The sequence below is a fragment of the Hetaerina americana genome, unplaced genomic scaffold, assembly GCF_022747635.1.
Source record: "Hetaerina americana unplaced genomic scaffold, ioHetAmer1.1.p SCAF_5, whole genome shotgun sequence".
Classification (NCBI taxonomy): domain Eukaryota; kingdom Metazoa; phylum Arthropoda; class Insecta; order Odonata; family Calopterygidae; genus Hetaerina; species Hetaerina americana.
Genome location: NW_027287095.1, coordinates 75,266,697 through 75,292,267, shown reverse-complemented (window position 1 = coordinate 75,292,267; position 25,571 = coordinate 75,266,697). Strand labels below are relative to the sequence as shown.

Genomic DNA, 25,571 nt, shown 5'->3' with positions numbered 1-25,571 from the left:
TTTTTCGAAATTACCCAAGTATTAAGCGCTACTTTGATCATTGAACTACTCAGACGAAGAAAAACATGCGGAATGTCAGGGGATGGTCATCAGTAAAAATCACTGGTGTATGTACGTTGTCACTCTGATTATAATAGAACGAAAGAATGCGTTTAGAATCTCTGCCACTCCTCGAGCGGGTGTTCTCTAAATAGATGTAGCGAATATAAGGAAAAGGTCAATTAATTCAATGCCCACACCTGAGAAGATTCAGATAATTCATGTGGCCTAGTTATTCTAATTTCTATTTGAAGTTATCAAAATATAAAATCATTGCTTATTTTAATTCATGGGCTATTTTGCCTCATTCATAGTTATTTCAATTTCCTCTGACCATTCTTATCGTCTAGTTTAACAAGGGAAATATAAACGTCCTTATTAAACTAACCAGCGTGTTTTCATGTGAACAGTGAGAAACACTCCGTCTCTATTTTCTACCTCTATCCTAGGCATGTTCAGCATGTGACAATATCAAGGGTTAAGTAGATCTACGGTCCACGAATTTTGGTTTAGACATCAGATGATGAAGATGATAGAGTGAAAATTTCAGAGATCCCGTGCATACATAAAGCCGCCGATTTTTTTTAGCAATTCCTTTATTAAGAATTGCCTCTCAAGCTTTTGGAACCCTGAAGATATTCGTGAGGCTGAAAAGGATATGGGGAGGGAAGAAGGACGGTGGCAATGGAGCGAGGATAAATGAAAACGCACGAAAATCACAAGCGGACAACTTTCTCATTCCTTCCGCGTGATTCTTAGTATGCCGTGCTCTTTGCGGGCAGCTAAATGCCGCGCTCGCATCCCATTGTCACAACCACCGGTGGAATCCGATTATAATTGTTCCTTTAACGGTCGGCGAATGAAAAGGTGGTTGAAAACTTAATTGAAGGGTATAAGAGGAGAATCCTCCCAAGCGAGGCCACAACTTTGCATGCGTAACCAACCATTATTAATTCTCATTTCTACAGACTCTCCCTTTCATGAGAGGAAAACTCTTTTCTCGCCATCACTCGTTTATTTTTATGGTAGCCAAGTTACAAATTACGTCGCATTCCCTACGTGATTCTTAACCCACGAGAGGAAAAAACAGAAACAATTGCGTTTTTTTTGACTGCGGACGGAACAGGTAAATTAATCATCGAACAAGTTTCCAAGATGCGTGACGGGTCGTACCTGTTGAATAAAAAAATACACGTAGGTGCATCGTGAGCCTAAAAGAAGACACTGAACGCACGAATAAATGTCTGCTTACAAAAAAATCGTTTTCAAGAGGCATTTGCTCACCTTATGCACACCCATTACAGATTTTTCTTCGGTGCGAGGCTATTTTTCCATACGTTAACGCTCTCATTATCTCAACGCGACCGTAAACCCAGATACGATCCTCATCCACTTTGCGTCTAAGAACCACTGCGACGTCCGGAGTCCTGTCACGATTAGATTTTTTTTCACCGAACAAGCCTGGAGGAGTGACCTGAAATTATGTCGAGTGCGCATTTTCTAACGCAGATCTCTCATTCCATAGCCGACATCTCCTTCTCTCTCTCTCTACCTGGTACGAGGTGACCTAAGTAAAACCTTCTCCTGGCACAACGAGCATTGGCATGGAAATTTCCTTAGCGGCAATTTTTGAACGCGGGCAAACATTGCGCGGTCACGCTGCTTCGGTTTTTCGTGTGACCTGGTGGGTTATGTAATGACGGCGAGGGAAATTATGTATTTATGCACGCACAAATGCCGTCGGATTCTAAGGCCTGGGCCATGTTGTGGCAACGGGGAGAGTGTACTTGTAATTTCGACATGGGACCTCACGTTAAGCATGCGATGACTGGCTAACATTCGAATCGAGAATCTCGACTTAAATCGCTCTGATGTATTTTACTCTCTCGCCAGCCTAGGTACTACAATCTTGTATTCCCGGATGGAATGCACAAACTTTTACTGTGAAATATAAGTGACGTTATACGGGCTTATTTTTTTTATCGAAAGCGTAAGTCGGTGAACGCTGTGAACTTTGAATAGCACTGTTAAATTTATAGTAATACTCGACTCCATATGCAAAACTATCTGCCACCTCTCGTACTTGGCTATACGAGTATTAATATAAGGAATGGAGAAAATTTCAACGAACTTAAAATAATACATAAATTTACCCTTATACTAAATTAATGACATCAAAACTTTATAGCTAACAAAAAATTGAATTAATTAATTTAAAAGCAGGAGGAAATAAGTGATACTTCTTAATAGACAATAAAAAATTTTCACGAAGAACTTTTTTCAGAGTTTACCCATTATATAATAAATAGATGAGACAGTTGTATGCGTGATGTGGTATTACTTAATAAATATAAGAAGAATTGTTTCAAAATTAAAGGGTAATCGACACGATGAATCGAGGTATTTATTTATTTCACACGGAATCAAAATTAGCTTTTTGAAAAAAGTTTGTCAGCGATACTATATTGGATATCAAATGAATTAGTCATTTCTTTAGTGAGACATGGCTTCGTTCCAAGACGATATACTCGTTTAATTTTTAAATCACTGCACAGTTTAATGTAAAACTGCCCATGATTTTTACTACAGAGACAACATCTGCACGGCCCTTTGACGTAGAATACTTTAGCGATAGATGTATCGTATATCTAGTGAATACTCACGATAGTAAACACTAATCCAATGAATGCCTGATGGTTGTCGAAACTGGTCCACGGAGACGCAACGGCGGCGCCACCAGACTCCTTTCGAAAGTGATACCCCCGCACGTAAGTTCCTGCGCCTGACGGGTTGAAAAGAGATCACAGGGGTCGAGAGACTTCCCATAATTCGTGAGGATGTAAATGTCCGACATACTACACACCTTACCACTCCGCTCCCCCTCTCTCTCGTTCGCCATCCCTGTCCTCTCGCCCTTCCCCATCCCTCCCTCACATTCATCGCGCTCCATCCCTCCGCCCTCTCCCCCCCCCCTCGAACACCACGCTTCGCCCCCTCCCCCCGCAATCCCATTCGTCACCCTTTTATCGTCCTGGTGGCGGCTTGCGTCGTGTGAGACGGGCAGAAGAAAGTCCCGTCCAGAGAGAGAGAGACATGCCCCGATTGGAAGGCACGGAGACTGCTGCCGCAGCACCATCACCCCCTTCCCGTCACTCAGGTGGAGCAAGGTAACGGATACCATGGAAATGACGTCACCGGAGGGGAAGAGGGGCTCCTGGGAAGTGTGTGAAGAGGCTTTGTTCCTCATACCTCGGGAATATCGGACGGCCGACCGTTCGATCTAGACGACAATAAGACGGAAATCATTCGACTTAACCGGCGAATATTGATCGTTAGGAAGACGTATGTATATTTGCATTTTTGCTCATACACACGGATGGTAGTGATGGTACGTGTACCACGCGGTACCTGGTTCTGAACTTCACGTTAATGTTTTCACGAATGGGTTGTCGAAAGCTGAAACGTTCTACTTCCCTTTCACCCTCTGTTACATTAAGAAAATCGTTGATCATGCTCCCTCTAAGGGCTCCCCGTGATTCTCTAATATACATAGTACCAATCTAGAGCAACGATTCAGCATCGTAAATACACCAGTAAGAATTATCGTTTTGATTCGAGTTTTTTAATTCGAATTTAACTTGAAAATACGAGCCATTGACAATGGTAGAAAGAAAATAATTAATATATTCTCTAATTTGATGAGACTGGGGAGGAAAGTCACGGTAGACAGGCGGGTTTATGAACTCGGCTGACGTTAGGGAAGGGAAGTCTTTCAGTCGACCCATCCAGTTGAGACACGAAGGTATATTACATTCTCTTCTTCTAAATTAAGGGAAAAACTCATCTTGCGTGGAGTATTTGGGGAAAATTATTTCAGATTCTTTTCCTGAAATTAAGGGTAGCTGAAAGGGTTCCCCTGACGTGAACGGTCACGCTTGATGCCCCCAAAACCATAATTTTTTCTAGATATAAACAATTAGATCTACTGACGAGTTTCCAGAAGATAATTCTTTTGGAGAGCTGGCGAGTCTATACCGTATGGAGAATAAGCCTGTCATAATATCATGGCCCGAAGTGAGTATGTATTTTTATTATTATATAAATCTCGTTGCAAATTGGCAATTGTCCTGGTGGCAACGGTCAAGTCCGGTCAACGGTCACTCTTACAATGCACATACATACATACTCGAAAAGATATGAGACAAAATGCTTTTCTATACAATGGCAATTTAAGATTACCAACCGCACCTCTACACAAGGGCTGGGTTCACACCATACATACAACGCTCCGTCCTTCGTCGCACTCCGTCCATAATCTCGCACTCTTCAATTTCATATACCATTGAAATTCGTGCACCGTTAACACGTCATTCAATTTTCCAATACAACTTCTCACGCCGTACACATCACATACAAACAATATCTTCATAAGAACAATAGTATATTAAACACTGATCAATGAAGTTTATCACCCAGTGGTCGATTTACACTTATTCTTAAAACTCCTAAAATTGAATGGAAAGGGCTCAAACAAATCTCCAGACATCTGGATCCATTCAGCATAAGTTCTGTTTAAAACAAGAGTATTTCTTCTTATTTATTTTTGCGTTCTGATTTTTGTTTTAAAACTGTGGTCGTTTTTTTCCTTGAAGTTTGGTTTTTCTATTTCTTTCCATAAATCTTCCCACGATTCGTCCTTTTTAACAATTCTATACATCGCGCCGAACCTATTCCTTTTTCTTCTATTTTTCAAACTCTCCCATTTAGTATATCCAATATTTCCGTGGCACTATCTGCCCTTTTGTACCTTCCGAGTATGTATCTTTCTGCTTTTCTTTGAACTTTTTCTATCTTTTTAATATATCACACCTCATACGGATCCCATACTATGGAAGCGTGATCTAGGATAGGCCTAACCAGTGCCTTATATGCTTTTTCTTTTGTGGCTACGCTAATTCCTTTTAAATGTCTCATTACCCAATGAAGTACTTTAAATGCCTTCCATGTTACATTATTTACTTGGACTCACCACTCAAGATCCCTTGTTAAGTAAACGCCTAAATATTTACAACGACTGCTACATGGGATTCTTTATCCAAAGACGGTGTAAATATCCCCTCGTGCATTCTTTTAATTTGAAAATTTTATAAGCTTACTCTTCTTAACATTGATGCCCATATTATTATTTGTGTCCCAGTCACCCAGGCGATCGATGTCATTTCGTAGTATTATGCGGTCATTTACGTGCTCTACCCGACTGTATATGATGAAATCATCAGCAAAGAATCTTACTTGGGAATGTAAATTGTTTGGTAGATTGTTTACGTAAATTAGGAAGAGTAATGGCCCTAGAACACTGCCTTGTGGAATTTATGCCGACTTAAAGTCAAAAAGCCGAGGATCTCAATTGATACATGTAATAAAATTTTTGAATTATATAAACGATGTATTCTCAGCGAATCAGGAATGACTTAAAACTGAATTCATATTTGTTACACGCGTGTTAGTGAATTATATTTAAGAAGTTATTACCGCAATGTGAGCTCGAGATATCTGTGTGCATGGGGTGGATTATAAGCTCTCATGAATCTCAAGTCGTATCTGCGATGGAACCGGTTATTTTTTTAAATGTTCACACAGATTCCTGCGTGGTTTGAAAAAAGTATCACGTTTCCAAATCGTATCACGCGAGAGTAAGATGCAGTAAGAATAAAAACTGGAGACCTCGATGGCGGTGTGGTAACAACGTCGCTTCTTAATCTGAAGTTCGGCGGGCTCTTATCACGCTTAGGTGAGTTTCTCTTCGTCTTGGGTCCAATTTTATTTTAATGGAATCTTACGTATTTCACTTATGGTAACGCGTGTGTAACAAATGGTTATTATTTGTAATGTCAATTGTGCCTCATGGGCTTTTGCTCTCGGTCTGTTCGCTGCAGCGGAGTGCACGAGGATTGGATGATACTGATCGCGCACGGACCACCTCAGGCGTTGATCGCGCGGAAGGCTGCACTCCATTTCCCACAGTGACGGATCGTGTGCATGCATCCCTAATTAAAACTCGAGCCGTCCTTCAGTAAAAGAAATTACTAGATCGCCAGGAGCTTCCGAACAATTCCTACACGGAGGGAGGGTTTTAATTATGCGATACGGGACGGATAAGGACTCGTTGAAGAGTCATGAGCTTCATCCATGGATACGATGTTGTCTTGTCGCAACCGCTGCCAATTCACCTGAGAGTGGGGATTTCCAAGTGGACGTAACCAAAGCTGGGGCTCGTCTAATCAACAGCCTTTGAAAAGGAACCGGGCATACCAGTCCGTACCGGTCCGGTGATAGTTCCGACGCGCGACAAGTTTTTCGAATCGCCTCGAGCGCTTTCTTCTGAAACATTCACCTCGACGCATACCTCTTTTCGAGTTCTTACCTAGGAAGCCATTATTCGCACATTGGATCGCATAATGCTTTTCCATTGGAGTTTTATTATATTTTTTTAAATCCCTCAACCACTTCTCTCCGTTACCCTCCCCCCCCCCCCGTTCACGTCCACGAATACGCAACATTCGAGCGGAATCACACGGAGCCGGACTATGACATTTTTTGTCTCGTTCTCGGACGTTCCTGGAGAAAGTGATCACTCAGTTGTGAATAAGGCTCCATTTTTCGTGAAGATCACAATTGCCTTTTTTTCAATTTTTTGATTACGTGGCAGGTTCTAACTTTTACTTTCTCCGAGCCTCTCTACGATAGGTTACGCTGAAATTTCGTAATAGAGCGAACATTTTAGAATCTATTTCTTCTCTTGGCGTGATGGAATTTGTTCATTCAAGCTTATTATACGATAATAATCGCCTACAGTTGACAGTTTTAAAAGAATAATAGAATACATTATGATTCTAATATTAAACCCCGCGTAAAATTTAATTCGCGTCAGCAGACTTCACTATCTAGATAGAACGATGTCAATTTTTTCTGGTAAATCTATTATTTTTCCTTAGAGAAGAACAAAATATTGATTTCAAGAAGACTCTCTTCAAGAATTTCGGTTATTCTCTACGTCACTTAGCATTCAAGGTAGGTATGGAAGTATGAAACGCAGTACTGAGTGAACGAAGAAGAATCTATTCAGCTGTCATTCACGTACTTAAACAACTGACTAGTTGTTTTCATGATTTGAACTGATAAATTAAAATTCCACATGGAAATACTCTTTAATGCAGTTTAAAAAAATATAACTAAAATTAAAATATGAAGAGAATTCCTTGATGGTATGCTAGGGCTAGCCATTTTACCGGGAATGTGATAAAGCCGAGTTGTTTTCTCCCAACCATCGCACCTAAAGTGAAATTATGAAATGTCTTCAATTTGATAGGCTAGGAATACAAATGGGAAGCTTTGATTCAGTCACCGAGGCTCATTTGAAAGCTCAAATGAAGTAAATAAAGAACTCGAGACGCATCCAAGTGTGTCAACCTACAACACTGAGTTAGGACCCAGTAAATGTTCACGAAGTCTCTGGGGAATCCTCGTTCCATCCGATACCGTGGATTAAACAGGCTAAGAGAAGCAACGCTGCTGCTGAGTGTAGACGTTTCCGTAGATAGAAATGACAGTGGAACGTCTTGTTCCTCCGCACCAAAATGAATTGTAAGAGTGATATCTTAAATATTGGCATCGTAACGATGGCTGGTATTAAAGTGACACATGACATAGATTTAGCTGAAGGGTTCCACAAAGCTTCAGCATAAATTTGCAATTTAATTTATGTTAATCCAGGTTTTCTCAACACTGTCAGGGTAGTGAATGAATAAAAATGAACTTCCCTTCCAAGACAATTTCAAAATAGAAGTTATACCTCCAAGTTGATCCACGAGTTACTTTGAGAATGTATGATGGTGGATGTGGTAAAATTTTCGAGCATGAGAGGCGAGCTTTCTCTTGAACCTTCCCTACTATATGGTAACAAATTATAAAACATCCAAAATGTAAACTTAAAATTGAAATCCTTCCTCATACTTGGAACTACTAGTTATTGGTGAAGTTGCACAGGGAAGTGCCAAAATCGATGCTTAATAGCTATAAACGCAGGAATTATATCTTAAATTACAAAAAGTGAAATCAAAATCTCTATTAAATCAAGGGTAAAATCGAAACAGCCCAAAATATAAACCGGTCTGCCCTAATATTTAATGTTTTTTAACTACTTCTGCAACAAAAACCATCCGTTTGGCGTCGTTATCATGGGATGGTTGTCCGTAGGTAAGGAAGCATTTTACCGTTATATTTAAATGGCTTCAGCCATAAATGAACCAACGGACGAGCATCCACATACAAGGGAAGCGTTCACAACAAGAGGATAAATGAGCGATGAGGCGCCTTGATGCCTCCAGGGCATTTTCGCTCGAAGGCCTGGAAATGGGCCTACACTGGATAGAGAAAGAGAGAGTGTTGGGAAATCATAAAATTTCGCGCCGAGGTGAGAGAACATCACGACGCCATTATAAAACGCAACGTGGGTTCATTAAAAAAAACTTAAAAATATCTCTATAGCCAACCAACGTCATCTTCGATTTTCCTCTCCCGGTTTGATGTTTCTGTATCCCGTGGGAAACTTCATTAAAATTCTCGCTCTCCTTGTGGCATATGGGTGGGCTGTCTCTCGCATTCTCCGATGTTCATTCTCGTGACACGAGTCTGGAAGATACACTGCCGAATCAAATGAGAGGCTTTGAAAACTAAGGAGACAACACTCACAAATTTCATTTCAACCGAAAATCGGTTAAACGCTTCCTGCGTTGGCATCATTCGCATTGCCCGAAGGAATCACTCTCCAATTTAAGTGGCTAAAGCATGCGAATAAACCACACGCTTCGAATGTCAACCGAGTAAGACTTTCGCGACCCATAAGTGGATGAAAAAGATTGTTGGGGCAGTCACGCTTCGTTAACCGGTTAATATCAACACTTGATTCCTGCTTCTGCTTCCGGAAAAATAGTTGTCCTGCCTAACTCCACTACGTGTTTACACTTCAATCAATACGACAGCGAGGGTAAGATTATTTGATCGGAAGAAAATAAATGTACGCCCGAGCCTATGTTGTTTTTCCCTCCAAGTTTCGTCTTAATATAATATATATGTTACAGGCACGATGTGACATATGCAATATATATATGAAACAGCCCCCTGACGCCATCTCTTGGCTAAAGAATCGGGGCGCTTGGCGACATATAAGACCCACGGATCTCAGGGTAAATTACATATCCTCGATAGCTCAAGTGGTTAAGAGCATCCGCCCGGCAAGTGGAAAGATCCGGTGTTCGAGTCCCGGTTGAGGAAATACTACCTTGATCAAAAAGTTCCCGGAATAACCACCGTGTGGCGCCCCCATCGTTCCGATTTGAGTTCTGTTTTTTTTGTTAAATTGGTACATCTGTTGTTGATATTCCCTTTCAATCTTAGTGTCATAACTTGACATTTGCAAAAGTTACGTAGCCAAGAGTACATCTATCTGTGTGTGTGTTGGCGATTTTTTACAATTGCAGAAATGGATTTAAATTTGCAACAACGAACTTGTATTAAATTTTGCGTAAAAAACGGATTTAGTGGCGCACGGACGTTGGAAATGTTGGAAAAGTGTTTCGGCAACGATTCTCTAAAAAAACGGTCGTTTACCAGTGGCACGAGCGGTTCAGAAGTGGTCGTGAGTCAATCGAAGATGATGAACGCAGTGGCAGACCATCGACATCGAAAGTCGGTGAAAAAATTGATAAAGTAAAAGAAATGTTGGTCAATAACCGCAAATTAACCATCAGAGAAATAGCGGAGGACTTGAACATTGCCTATGGATCCGCCCAAGACATTGTGGTTAATGATTTGGGTTTCCGTCGTGTAGCAGCAAAGTTGGTGCCAAAAGACCTCAATTTCATGCAAAAAAGAGACCGTGTTGACGTCGCAAAAGACATGATTTGCGAGGCTGAATCCGATCCCACATTCATCAAAAGGATCATTACTGGAGACGAGACGTGGGTTTATGAGTACGACACGCAATCCAGACATCAGGCAAGTGAATGGCGTTCACCAAATGAGCCGAGACCAAAAAAACCACGTCGTTTTCAGTCAAAAAAGAAGGCAATGCTGACGGTTTTCATGGATTACAACGGTGTAGTGCATCATGAATTTTTGCCAGACAGTAAACAAAGAGTATTATTTGGGCGTTATGAGACGTTTGCGTGAAGCAATTCGCCGAAAGAGACCAGAAATGTGGGCAGAAAACTCGTGGATTTTGCACCATGATAACGCACCGTCGCACAGTGCTATCATTATTCGTAATTTTTTGACGAAAAATGCAACAAATACCATCCAACAGCCACCGAATTCACCTGATTTGGCTCCCTGTGACTTCTTTCTGTTCAATCGAGTTAAAAAACCATTACGGGGAACGCGTTTTAGCAGCCGAGAGGAAGTAATGGAAAAATCGCAGGAAGCACTGATGGACATACCGAAAACCGAATATAAAAAATGTTTCGAGGATTGGATCAAGCGCTGGCATAAGTGTGTTGCAGTCGATGGGGATTACTTTGAAGGGGACAATATAGATTTAGATGAATAAACTTGTATTTTTAATTTTCTGAATAAATTCCGGGAAATTTTTGATCAAGGTAGTTATATATATATATATATATATATATATATATATATATATATATATATATATATATATATATATAAGAATTAAGAGCTTTTCAATTATTCAACCAGACTACGCGAACAGGGAAGAAACGCAATGGCAGAGCACAACCAACAAAAGCTGAGATACTAGTATGTAACGGCATCATGTTACATGATTTTAATGTGGGTTGACGGATGGGGTCACAGTAATTCGTGTGGTTTGCATCACCGCCGGAAACTCGATTATCGAACCGAGGCGATGGGTCGTACGACAGCGCACTCGCGACCATTATTCAAGTCGGGACGCTGAAAAAAAAAGAGAGTGAAGTCTATTCGGTCCTGTGTCATAAGACTCATTGCAAGGGCGGGGAGGAAAACTATAGGTACACCGCGTCGTACGAAGAGAGAGATTTTTTCAGTATCCCCGTGAAAGTGAAGGTTCGCATAAAAGGATCCGCTATTCACGTTTGGGAAAGCGATTCCGAGAGGGCGAGCTCTTTAGTCGTTCCTTGAAGGGAGGAGGGGATCGTGGGAGGGGGGCAGGGGAAGGGAAGGGGAGGGGATGGGGTTGGCGGAAAGGGAGGAAGGTTCTCCATCTCTCAATCCAACCGGAGGCTCTCGGTTCTCCCACAGACTCCCCCTCCCCAACCCTCGCTTCTTTTTCCCTCTTCCAACCCCTCCCCCTCACGACGGCGTTTCCGTAATACGGCGACTGGGAACAAAAATAATAATAAAAAAAAGACTGAAAGAGTTCGAGACGAACACGCACTTGCGACAGCGACGGGTGGAGAGAGAGAGAGAATATCCCGTGCCCTATACGAGGAAGTTAAGAGAGTGAGATGCATAATTGAAGGGAAAATAAATGTTGAAGGGGAAATCGCCATTTCTCTCGCATGAAATACAAAGAAAGGATGGGGGGGCATGCATCAGGAGGCAAACGCGGATGCGGAGTACCGCATGCAGCGAAGCATTCTTCCCGAATCCTCCTCCGTCGGGAGGATTGCACAATCCAGAAGGGCTACTTCAGTGCGGGCAAGGGACGTGGACGACAGGGAGGGACGCCAGTGGGCTCCTTAGGAGGCATTACTACATTGCAAGATCTCCCTTTCTGTTTCATTCCGAAATGTTATTGAAGGAATGCTGAAAATCTTAACTTAAGACAGAGGGCAAAAACGGAGATGCTCGAGCAGATATATAGTATGTACGAGATTCCTTGGCAGTGGTTGCGGATGAACTCTATAGGAGTGATGTAATTGGGAGTGCACAAACTCCATCTGGAGTATTCGTAATATAGGTATTATGTATTTTCTCACGCGGATACTCGCTGTCTTATGTCGAAAACATTCCATTAATTACGCATTGAAATTATTAAACGCCTGAGAGGGAGAAATGACTGTGAGAATTTGTCGTCACATTTGAAGAAATAAAATTAATAAAATCAAAACCAACGGGTCATAACACTATAAAATTCTTTGTTATATGACATGTGGTCGGTCTTTTAACGTAGTAGTGTTATCAGCCACCACTGCAGTGATCTACGTGAAGTTTCTTCAGCATTTTAAGGCTAGGTACTGTGCATAATATTCACACTTTCAGATTATGGTGCAATTGCCTAACTCCGAGATAAAATGGTATGATTTTATATTGAATTAAAAGAGTTTTACACAGAAACAGAGCGATTATGAAGGGCTTAATCCACTCCAATACCTACTGACTCATAGTTTTACATTAATTTTCATGAATTCCTCGGAAAAAGCGATTACTGGGTGCACTATAGATAATATAAAGCACTGAAAATTAATTCACAGGCTTATTACCACTTGGCCATCGACAAAATTACAGAGGCATAGGTTGGCATTCTAAATATGGGGGTATGAATCCCGCTGAATTTTATAAAAAAGAGTGGATGTTTAATTAAAACGTAGCCCGAATTGTGTTGTTAGATGAAATTTTCACTTTTAATTAATGAGATAACAACTGCGTAGCTGGTAAATATGTGTATTCAATTCAGACGAAAAAGATGAAATAACAACGCTGAACCTGTCCGTCGCTGTCTCTATTCTAATGCACAGAATCCGGTGACTTCATCTGGGCATCCACTCCTTAAAGTTTAACGAAAACAAACGTCGCGATCCCGCACTCGAAACCAACTGACTATCAGGCAAGAGAATCGGCAGTTTCTGCGCAATTTCCACGATGGAAAACAATTCTCAAATATTTACATCCGTTCAGCCAGAGGACACAGTGACGTCATCGCCACTTAGTGAAAAAAATACCTTTCCAACCCGGCCGGTACTACTTCGACGACGAGGACCATCGGAATAGTGGCTGTTGTTTTGGACGCCGAAGAATAAGGGGGCGAGGTATAAGGGGACAGGAGAAAGGGGTGCGGAAGGACAGGAGTTTATATTCCATCGATATTTGGCATTGACAATCGGGGCTCCAGCCCAACAAGCTGATTCTCAAACAAATAAAATTACCTGCTCTATAATTTTCCAAACAACTTCGAATTGTTTACGTACAACTTGGTTCGAGCAGAGACTTATTAGGAATGGTCATTTTTGGGAGTTCCAAAATGATTAGTCCGTATTCTCAAAACTTATGCTAACATTGTCTTGGCTTAATAACTTAGATTATTGACTTTTAACTCCTAGCTACTCGTCAAAGTCCAAGAAAACGTGATATCCCGGCGCGATAAGTCCTTATAGCTTTGTAAAATATGGATATATGTAGTAATAATAGAGTGTTTCCAACTGATCATTGACCTCAACATAATACCACCGACATTCTATTATGATAACTCATCAAGAACATAATGAGTTTGAATTTCATCGGTTTGAAAACAAATACTGACCAAATGAAGTCCATGTAACAGTAAAAAGACAAATTAAAATCGACAAAAACATCCCTCTAGTAGCGTTAATTTTCTATGAATCCAAGGTCAGTTAATAATTAAGACAAATGGATGCCCAGCCAGATTACCCTGTTACCTGACACGTGCGCCCATACGATTTGGAGAATCTATGATTAAATTTGAAACGTTTCTTGTTAAGTGGTCAAAGAAGAACGATAGGTTGCAAGAGGGAGCGTAATATTCGGAGAGAAGAACTTTTCATATCCCTTCATTTGTTTCATTTTATACTAATTTTCCCCTTAACTCTGTTTGAATTATTTGCTGTGTCGCAACATTATCATCTTATATCATAATCAATTACAGCATAGTCTATCATCATCAGGAACAACGAAACCTATCATTTCTGGAAGATAATTCGCATTATTAGACAATTCACTGGCGTCTGAGTCTTACGGATCACGCCATCCAAAGCCACGAAACAGCGGTGTCGCGTTAGCCGAAGGAAGTGGACGCGTTCTTGGGAGGAAAAAAAAGAGTAAGAAGGCACCCAGTGGAGAGATGGGCGAACAGGAAAGGGTGGCTACTCGCAAATCGAGTGTCGGTGGAGGAAAAAAAAGCTTTTAGGTGAAAATAATCCATTGCTCACGGAACTTCGGAGCACGAATGTGAAGAGGCTACGAGCGTCTGAATTAGCGAAAAGGGAAAGATAGCATCGCCACGCGGTGGAGACGACTTTCACTTGCCCTGCTAATACGTTCATTACGCGTGCTATTAACATTTAGAAATATCAAGTGGCGCAACTTTTTTTTTGGGTTCTTCTCTCACTAGTCCAGGGCTGTTATGAACAAGAACTTTAAATAATCCCATTCCATAATTAGTTTCGAAGAGCAGCGTAACAAGATTTAATAAAAATTTTGCTCGTATCATATACGCTATGACATCCGCAGATTTAATATGAGGAGTTATTTAGCTGTATCCATAATACAGGCATGAATACATTAATAAATAATAAACTAAGGTGTTAAAATAGCGAGTATAAATAAACCTAGCACGCGGTAGTTTTCATCAAAAGGTTTTCGACAAATTTCCAAGGAAATATTAAAGTTTAGCGAGTATAAGTGCCAAATAATAATTTTCTTGGTGTATTGGATTTCTTAACGTATAACATTGTGTAATCAGCCGTAAGAGCAGCAGAAAGTACCTCCTTACACCAGGTCAAAAATATGTTGGCATTATTTAAGTATACAAAAGCCATTATTGTTTGTGACAACGTTTAGTTCAAACGATTCCACATCTACGGTTAAACATGCACAGTGCATCTACAATTACCGTAGGATTTTCTGTGAGTTTGACGGCGACTTCGATTCGGCTTATCAAAAAAATAATTCCTTTTTGACTCCAGGCGCTTAAGAGTTCGGAGTCAACCGGTTGAGGCAAACTATGGATAACGAAAACCACAAATAAAAATTTTGTCCATCGTATTAATAATAAAATTACAAATATAATCAATATCTTGAGTGAAAATACCAGTCTAAGAATTTAAAAAAATGATGTGAACAATCAGAGAATATACTGAGAAAAGGTTTTCAATTCTAAAAAAATGGTTAAATTCTTTCGACAATGAAAGTATCATAGTTGCATAAAATATTCCATAATTTATTGGAGAATATATTGACGAAGAGAAAAATAACCAACAAGTTCATCCTAAAGTAAGATTTCTTTACCCGTAGACGGAGCACATGTACCTGTATGTTGAAGCACAAGAGTACGCCAACAATTAGGAACTAGTGACTTTCTTCCGCACATTCCATGGATACCGACATATCGCTTGGGAAGTCACGCCCAATTTTGGAATCCCTGATTAATTCATGCATTTATCTTAAAAATCGGAGACTTAATTGAGGAAATGAACTAATTATTAGGGCTATTATGAAACTTCAGGAAACACACTGCAGAGGGTAGGAATGAAGACGATAGTATCATGGAGTAAAATATGAATAGGTTAAAATTTAAATACTTTCGAATGGTGAAGCGTTTCATTTTGTAGCTAAAAAAATTATTTATGCGTCAGTAGTCCCAAAATGCTTATAAATTTCAATTAATTTGGGAAAAAATTTGGATCATTCTTAATACTACGAATTCCTGCGTAAGATAATGTGAAATCATTGCTTCCAAGAAACTTTAATATAGCCTTCTTTCCATAAAATCTTAACAGCCAAAAATAATTTTGAAATTCCATTAAAATTAGGCAAAACGCGGTCTTATTAAACTCTTCAAAATTAACATTTCGATACACAGCCAAGTGAATCGTAGGAGAACCTAAAAAGCGGTCATGAAGAACATGTTTCTCAATATTTTTGTAGCATTTCTCGCGAATATCCGCAGATTAGTAAACGGCAAGCTGGCTGACTGAACGGGGTGTCACGCCGTGTATACCAAGAATTATGACGCAAGATCCACTAGAACGTCCCACGACCTAAATAATAGCTCGACCAGAAAGAAATAAGCAATGATTTCAGTCATAAGGCTGCCTTAAGGCATTTTTTTCCTAAGGATGATAATTTGTCAAATATTTCAATTCTGATGGGCAAAATATATTATGAATCCTCTTAGTCCTATATTTAACGATAGCACGTCAACTATGGATGAAGCAGTTAATTCAATTGGATGTCAAAAACGGCACGTTATGGAGTCAAATCTACTCTAAGAGAGGAACTTTGTCCTCAGTCCTTACCTTTAAAGACCCGCTCGATGAAATCTCTCGGACTTGTTAGAGGTGTCGTCGCTAGTTGAAGTCTCCACCCTCACGGCGCCTCGCCCCTCTACGAAACAAGACGAAACACTGGCGAGATCGAACAATGCACCAACCAATAACCACTCGCTCCACTATCAGCTGAGTCAGATTTCCTGCTATCTTTTCTTTCCCTCCTCTTCCCTATGCCTCGTGTTATCTATCCTCTTTGAACAGCTCAGTGGTTCACCTGGCATAAAAACCCCCCCTCAAGGGATCCAAAAACACTTTCACACTCCTCGGTTCCACTCGCAGCCGTCGCGGCTCACACCGCCAAGGGCGCACTCAAACAAACTGTCCCTAGACTGGGAAGGGGGCTTTATAGTCCACCAAGAGCCGCGGAGCACCGTGGCAGCCAACATCAGCTACCTCTCTGAGACCAACTCGACTCGGCAGGGAGTTCTCCTGAGGGCCTCCCTACTTCCCCTCAATATCTACCGCCCGCCTCTCCCTCACACCAACTCTCTTCAAGCTCCCCCCTCCCCGATATCTGTCCTCCTCCCCCCTCCCGGTCGGCCTTCCACCCCCTCCCACTCCTTAAGATTCCCACCCCCTTCTCTCACAAGTCTATGCCGGGGCTGGCCAATGTCTTTTGAGCCGTCGTGGCCTTGGTAGCATCCAGAGCTTCCCCTCGATTTTCCTCCACCCTCTTTCCCCCTCCCCATCCCACTCCCGCACAAGTCCAATCTTCCTTCCCCTCCCAGCAGCCCTCTCATGCACACACGCACGCACGTACACACGCACTTACGCACAAACACACTCTTTCTCTCTCTCTCTCTCTCTCTCCTCCTGCCGCCGAAGTCGCTCTCCCTCCTCTCACTCTCTTCCCCGCCTCCCCCTCTTCCCGCCCCGGCTGCCCTCCCCCTCCTTTCACTTTCTCCCATTCACTCTCCTCCTTCCAGCGGCGTCCTCGATTCCGATCGACCTTATTCGCGGCGCGCTCACCGTCTCTCCGCACGCCCCGCACCTTCCATGGATCCCGGCTGCAGCCGCTGCCGTTCGGTTAGCGGCGATGCCATTGTGTTTGCTCATCTCCGCGCCGCTCTTCGTCCATCCTCCTACGGGAACCCCGCGTCCGTAAGCGCAGATCTCTTCGTGTCTCGACGGTCCCATCGAATGCGGGTTTGCAAAAATCGTAGTGGGAGACGAAGAGAAATTACTTTGAAGGAATTGTGCTAGTATGTTTTCCCCGATTAAGTCCTTCTCAGGGGATGATCACCAATACTAAGTTTCGTACGTTCGCCGAAGCCCTCTATAGACAATCTAAATTGATTTATTTTTGGCAAGGTAGATTTATTCCGCATTCATTCACGCAAAACATTTGGGATATTGCAGGAATATTTAGGATCGCTCGGAAAACATGTGTATCTAATTTTTTCCAATTTCAAGCATATGTTTAAAGCTCATCAGTGGAAATCATTAATACTTAATAATGGTCGAGTCGATATTGGAGGAAAACGAAGCTAAATTTTATCACACTTCTTCCTTGCACTACATGAAATTCTAAAAATTCATGCATTAAAATCAATCTCAGTACACGGTGCGGAATGTCACCTCTTTCAAAAATTAAATTAGACAACCAAAGGGAAACATTCCTCTCTTAATCTTTCACATGAATAACTGAAATGGGCAGTAACCCCCCAGAGGCTGGTTGGAAGTAACTCCTCATTATCGTGTTCTATGAATGAGGGTAGACATGGGTCCATCGAAGGGGGACAGATGTGGGTGAACTCTACACATTCGAGGGAACCTGCACCTAATATCTCCAAAATTTGGCCGATATTTCCTAGATTTTCCAATCCATATGCATGTCGTAATTAAGTTACAACGTCTTAAAGCGAACCCAAGCAGGAACTCATCCGTTTCGTTCCCTACTACATGCCAGGTTCTCTGCCTACCTTTTCAATCCCTCGCTGTTTCTTGAGTCGATTTCCTCCGTGACTTAATACTCGAAATCTATACACCTACACATGTATGCAAAATATATTTATTTAGCAAGCGTCTAAAGGAAAAAAGCACGAATATTTTTCCCATTAATTTTAACTCTTATATCGAATTCTGCGAAAAGAGAAAAATGCCGTCATATCACTTCCTCGAGGCTATGAAAAAATTAATTTTTAATAAATATGCTGTCGATGGCTGCAGTATACAAGACCTTCTACGCCATCAAAATATAACGGGCATTCCAAGAATCTTTGGAGAAATTTAATCGCTCAGATTGCCTAATATCCCCGCTGAGTAAGTTACTCTCCGCTTCAGATTTCACCCTGAAGGCAGTATGGACCAATTGATCAAAACCCTTCGACCGGCAGGAACGAGGACGAAATTTTTCCGCATCGGTCCTTTCGAGCGGAAAGTCTGGACCCCTTTCGACGACCCACGTGCGTCGGGGGCGGCTTGCTCCGCAGCAAGCGCCCCACGTCCTTTCCGCATCAATCTCTCCATCTCTACGGAGCCCCTGCCTCCCTGTTGCATCGCAACCGATCCCTCGGCATCGCTTTCGCTGCTTTACCGTTTCCACCTCTGCGATTCTAGCTCCCCGCATCCTCCCTTCCCCGCTCCCACCCCTCTCTGCAACAACAGTCAGTCCTTTCACTTTCCTTCGTCCTCTCTCCGCCCTTTCCTCTGCTTCCCGCCCTTGGTTTGAGCCCCGTGAGTACTTTCCCTTTTCCTATGAACACCACCGTCCCAACCTCCCTCGCACTTAAATTAGCCAACATATAAAAATCTCCTCCGTCACCGAAAGTGGGGTAATTTGAACCATCCAGCCATTTATAGATTAACTCTTTCGTTTCGTCACACGAGTCCTGCCGTGTAACGAACCATAGCGTAAGGGGCGGATGCTAAGTGGGGAGGCGTCGATGAGGGTTATCCTTCCCTTAAAATACTTCTCGGATTGAACACATGCTCCCGTGAGTTGTAAGTCATGCTACTGAACCAACACATACGATATTGGGCAGCTTTTCTCAAAACTAGTTAATCGATTGAAAAGAATATAAAATTAAAATTAATTTGAAGCATAAAGAATGAAATTGATTTTATATAATGCTTCTCATCCATCTGGCTAAGAGATAAGGAATATCCTCCTCTTGGCGAACTTTCTGAATTTAACTCATCTTCATTATTGACGATGCATTGAATGAATCCAACCAAGAATTGCCAAAAAAGATACAAAGGATTCTGGCGAGGACGTAACTCAAGTTTTATCATTCCGAAAATTAAAACAATTCCACGAATGGCATAATGAGTGGCACGTAAAAGACATATGATGGGCAATTATTTTTTTGCTTTAGTATTTGAATGAATTAAACGAATGCAGAAACAATTGTAAAGAGTATAATATTGACAAAACAGGTTTGATGGTCACAGGGTGCAAGCATCGCCACACTTCTCAGCCCCATCTCAAACGACACTAACCATCCTTATACCTAAAATAAAACATTTTTCAACTTCAGATACCTTCCATAAAAGTTTAAATGCATGCATCCTATATCCGCAAATCAAGAATATCTTCATGCAGAAGAACGAAAGAGAATTGTCAAATTCACTAACAGGTTTAGGAGGCTTGCTGGGTTTAGGTTGTAGTGAATAAGTTAACTACAATCTCTACCAATGTAAAAATCATAGGCGCGCACCAAAACTTCAGGATAGGTGGATGATTGTTTAGCCTTCGAGTTATTCTTTATATACGTATTATAAGAACTTGTGAAAATAAAACAGTTTTATGCGTAACGTAAAGGATATCCTTCATGATGAAAAAAGACGCTTTGCTTTTCTACATAAGATAGAATATTTTTATTACGACCTAGGTTTCGTTACAGCGTAACATCTTCAAGTTTGAAGATGAAGATGTCACGCTGTAACGAAACCTAGGTCGTAACAAAAATATTCAATCGTATTTAGAAAAGCAAAGTGTCTTTTTACATCAACTTTTGAAAACCTTTCTACCATAATTTCCACTTCTATTCACTATTAAGATAAATGTTTAGAAAGGACGTACTGAACATCTGTTTATTTATGGTGAAGAAATATTATAATATATTTATGCATGGGTATTGCATGATAATATAGTGAAATTACTCAAAATATGTCGAGCAGTAAGCAGAGTTTACAAATGGTAGAGCGGGAATAGTCGGTTTCGATTGGCGTTCGAAAATGTGTAGAAAACTCACGATTTCAGAGGATAACAATCTGACCTAGTGAACTTTCATTTCAGTTCTATTTATGGAAACGGAAATCAAAGCAACCGATAGCAAAATCCCAGGGGCCCTTTGGTTCAAACTGGAGGCGGAAGTGCTGCGCTCAGCGACTCTGCGTCATGTCTCTCGGTGAGATGTGAAAATGTACATCCACCCACGTCGCCACAGCTTATTTAGGACAGGAGGGATCTTACTCTCAAGGAAAGAGGGAAAAAATTGTAATGCGGTGACAGGACTGCGGCCAATCCACGCTTTGCGAATTTCAGAAAATGACACGACGGCAAAATCGTCGTTCGAAATCGATTCGGTCGAACGGTGGGTCGAAAGCGTGGCGGTTGGTCGTCCACGATAACCACATAAGGCGACGCCATGACATTACGAAATCTTCGAATTTTTTGACACCCTCCATCAATCGCATTTCCAGCTTCTCCACCCGTAGACATTTCACATCCCTCCTGTTCATTTTTCTCCGCACGCAACGCCTGTTATGTCGAAAAGAAAAATTTGCGGAAAATTAATCCGGACTAAAACTTTACTGCAGAAATCAGGTATCCATGTTCCCCGGATAGAATTTTGATTAAGAGCTGCCATTGATACAACTTTGTATTACTATGATAGGATTTTGATAAAGAGCTGCCATTGATACAATTTTGGATTACTATGATGCTTAACTTCGCTTCTGGATAATTTCCGACTGGAGTGTAGTTTTTATAACTAACATTTGTGCCGTTCCTTTCTCATTTCAGAGCAATAAACAACAACGAAATATTTTTCGATAATATCCGATGAACTCACACATTTTTATCTCACCGAAAAAATAGCGTGTTGATAAAAAATCGTAAAAAGTTACTTTCTATCCATATCCGTATGGAAATTAATCACAGAAACGAAATAATTCTCCGAGATATAGTAATGATTTATTTTTAATTGTCTATTTTCCTTTGATACGCATCATGAAAACGCAACTCGCAATTTATGGCTTTTGTCTTAATCTAAAACCCAACCAAACTTTGGACGGGTAACAGAATTTAGCATACATTTAAGATGATCGATTGGAACGATATTTGCACTAAAGGGTACAGGCGGCATCAAGTTACATAATGCTAGACGTTCGTCCTTCATGAAGAGGATTTAACTTTGAGCATCTTTAATCTCCCTGTCGCGAAGAGTACTCCAGTGCCATAAAAAACTTTAATGGTTTCTTTTCCGGTTAAAAAATGTTCATTTGAAATGTCTCGGACATATATTTATGAGTTTAACAATCAAACTAAGGTTACAAGTGCATTCATGGGTTCAGAAGGGGGTTTTTGAAAGGACAAGGACTGTCGGAGTGGATAAAAGAATGATTATGTCATTAAGTCGTGACCTCTGGATTGAGGTGCCAAACTGCACGAGCTTGATGGTGGCTCAATCAGAAAGGAAACTATCATACCTGGTGATAAAATTAAACGAATCACAAAGGGAATACCAATTGAACTTCGAATTTCAGTTGCAACTTTGTCGAAGTGATGAATTGGAATAATATTTCCTTATTTTCAAGGTATCCAGATACCACCTATAGGAATGATTCTCAATTCCAAAATTTCCACCCTGTTCGGGAAAGTGTTCTGTCAACAGTCGTTTCTCACAGAAATCTATTGAAATATTAAAAATTAATTAATTTACACCTGAAACGACGAACATTACTCTCCGTTATTAATGGTAATATTGGATTTTTTCATTAATAATGCTGCATTTATTTGAACAGATCAGTAATTTCAATGTTTCAGAAGCACTTCGATATATTTTTGGTCAATAAAGCTTATTGCAAGAACTCAGAACTACAAATTACCCTTTTACTATTAGATTTCGCCAGGCTATAACCCTCTGGTAAGTTTTGAATTGCAAGGAAGACTAGATTAATAAGCAATTTCAAGACTTTAAATCGAGAAGCTCTTAGAAAATCGTCCTGTCGCGATATCTATAGAACGCAGTTCCGAGGAGCAGAAAACCATTAAAAAAACTCTGGGGTGAAAGAGCAAAGGTAAGAGGGTATAAGCGAAGCACATTTCGATTTCCATCACGCCCAGCTCGTGACTGTTACGGCATCGTCTCCATGGCTTGCAATTAAAATAAAATGAGATAAAATAAAATGAAGATTTGCGGAGGTGGTTCGGGGGGGGGGGGGCAGAGAGAGAGGAGAAGAAGTTGCTTCCAAGTGAAAAGAAGAGTATCCTCTCCCTCGTAACCTTCGGATGGAAAAGAATAAAAATACTTTCAATTCCTCCGTTAGCCTTCTCGGAGTCCGCGAGAGGGATGGGAAAAGGGGATATGAAGCGTGGGCGGGGAATGACGGGGGAGGGAGGACGGGCGGAGACGGGTTAGAACCTCTGCTGAGGTGCGAGGGCGAGGCCCATCATCTCCCCGTGCGACGCAGGATCTCCTTCGGCCCATTGATCACATGCTCATCCGTATAACCTTCTCTTGTCAAACCTCCCCCGCCTCTCTCTTCTCGCTCCTCCTTCGATGCCAACCTCGCCCTTCTTCCTCCAACCCCCGCCTCTTCCACATTTGTCCCCGCCCCTATACATCTCCACCCACCCACCCTCTCCCTCCCTCTATCAGCTTCCATCTTCCGTTAATCCTACCTCGCACTGCGAATGCATCTGCATACGTTTCAATTCGCGTAATTTGCATCGAGCATGACCGAGGTGCCCCAGTATGAAACTTTTGTAAGGCAAACTTCGGTATTGTCAAATGATTGGGAAAAACTATCGTCAAAATTCAATGGCAAATCTACTTGTAACTTTAAAAACTATCTACAAAGTCTGCTATAACACATTATGCTGTCGTAATATTTGCTCACAGTGTAGCATAACTCTTATTTAGATACATACCTACTTGGTCTGTTAGGCTAACTCAGATTTCTTAAATTTTTATTGAATAAACCTATGTACTGAGACGGGGATAAACACACGCACGGAGGAAGAGAACACTTTAATTATTCATTCATACGCTTTTGGGTGGAGAAATTGGATTTTTAGGACTGCATAATAGCTTGCACAAATTCCAGACACATTAGGCTCAGTTTGAATGTTCTTCTTTGTTCGAAAAAGTTTTCACAGACTGTCTATGAGGAAAGTATCTCACACGGTTAACCAGAAAGCCGTGGGTGCAAATTCCTTATCAGGCAACGTTGCTGCCTATTAGGGTATTGTTTTATTTTATTGCCAACAAATACAATTCTTTACCTTTTCAAAGTAGAATCTGAAGTACATAATGCAAAGCAGATTGTAAGCAGCCATCACCGTAACCACTAGAGAACACATGCATAATACAAACAACTTTTACACCTTGACGTCAGGAGTTATGGAAACAGCTGTAATTAAATGCTTAAAATTACGCGGTAACTCCCAAGTTTGTGTTTACTGAGTAAATGGAGAAATGCGTGCCTCTCATTTTACCTCCCAGTCTAACATAATTAATCATGTGTTGTAAGTTTCTTTCAAACTGAATTATTAAAAGGTTTATTCTCATATTTGGTTCTTACATGAACGTTTTAGAGAACTAGAGATCTAATAATGAGGTCTTACAATTAAATCAATAACACATTTTTCACATAAAAAGCGAAATGTATCGTTTGTATTACTGTAGACTCATATCAGTAGGCTAAAGTTTGATAATATCTGATGAATTATGCCTTTAGTAAAATCTACTGACATCTATTAAACTAAATGCCATTTGGTAAAGATGTTCAATTGCGATTTCCCTTTTACCCTATGTTGAACGTTGGCATATGAGATTGCAGATTTCCGACCTTTAAACGCAGGATATCAACAGTGAATTAAAATCTGGTATAGCAGTTGCAATAATTGGAGTTTACCACAAGACACATCTTAGGAACGCATTTGTCGCTCCCTCTCCTCTTTATCCGGCAACTACTCAATGAAGGGTGGTGATAAAAAAGAGGTACCACCGTGGTAGATTCTGCATGATCTTTCAATAATTGGCTGTGGATCTCCGTGCACAAAAGATTCAAGTTTGCCCCCTCACGGAACCCAGAGTTCACTTTCGACCGAAATTGGATTTTTCAAAGAGTAGCGAGAACAACAAGAAGGGAGCACAGCTTTTAGGTCGTGTTAAGCCGTTGGGACCCCTGAGGCCTCGCGGGTTGAGATGGTAGGCTGGTGTCGACTTTTTTCTTTTTAATTTTCACTTTTCTCTAACTCAACGAGTCACCATCCTCATCCTAATTACCCACCATACCTAATGATCTCAACGGTCGCGTCCCTCGGAAAAAACATACAATAAGGTGGGGCGTATTTATTCCCCAGCAATCCCAGAGGTGAGAATGGTGATAATGCATTGTAAAACGTCATACATTCATCGGCTAATTGGATGCACGATAGTCACGCTACTCCTTGAAAGAGAAGGGTGCGGGGAAGACGTTATCTAACCAATAGCTCATTGCAATTCATGGGAATCGACGAAGACACTCGGCTAGCACATGAGCAATTGTCCAGTTACTGCAAATTAGAATAAAATGAATAATGTAATAAAAACGGAATTTCACTGCGTGTTTTTTCTGAATTTCCTACTACGATTCGCTTATATTTTCAAAAAATCTGAAAATGTTTTGTTCTTTCAAAAGAGAACATCGTCAGGAGCTCTGATTTAAGGTCAGGCACTGTCTCAGGCGTTGCTTGTTTTTAGAATTAACGGTGAATTTTATTAGTGACATTTATACGTTTGTGTTTCGCTGAAACGACCATTAACCACGATTTACCATACTTAAAAATTTAAAAGTAGTCCGCCTTTTCTCATTGGTGGCTAGGAGCCAATAAGGAAGAACTATAAATATATTTTCTCGTTCAATCTCATTATATATTTTTTATCACAATTCAAGATTGTCAGATGTATTTTTCTGTTTTGTGTTTATTCCACATCTTTCGTCCGGAGAGCATGTTTTGGCATCAGCAGTTTGGAAACATAAATTCTAGGTGCACGCATATTAATTGCGTACGGAAATGCAATGCAATGAAGA

General features: G+C 41.0%; 1 protein-coding gene across 2 annotated transcripts in view; it reads right to left on the bottom strand.

The window, feature by feature from the left end:
- sona (sol narae) overlaps positions 1-16,718 on the bottom strand; it is a 182,418-nt gene extending 165,700 nt beyond the window's left edge. For both annotated transcript variants that reach the window (XM_071591978.1, XM_071591979.1), the window contains exon 1: positions 16,293-16,718. The gene's annotated coding sequence lies outside the window, so the exon portion shown is untranslated. The remainder of the gene's footprint in view (positions 1-16,292) is intronic.
- Positions 16,719-25,571: the final 8,853 nt, after the last annotated feature.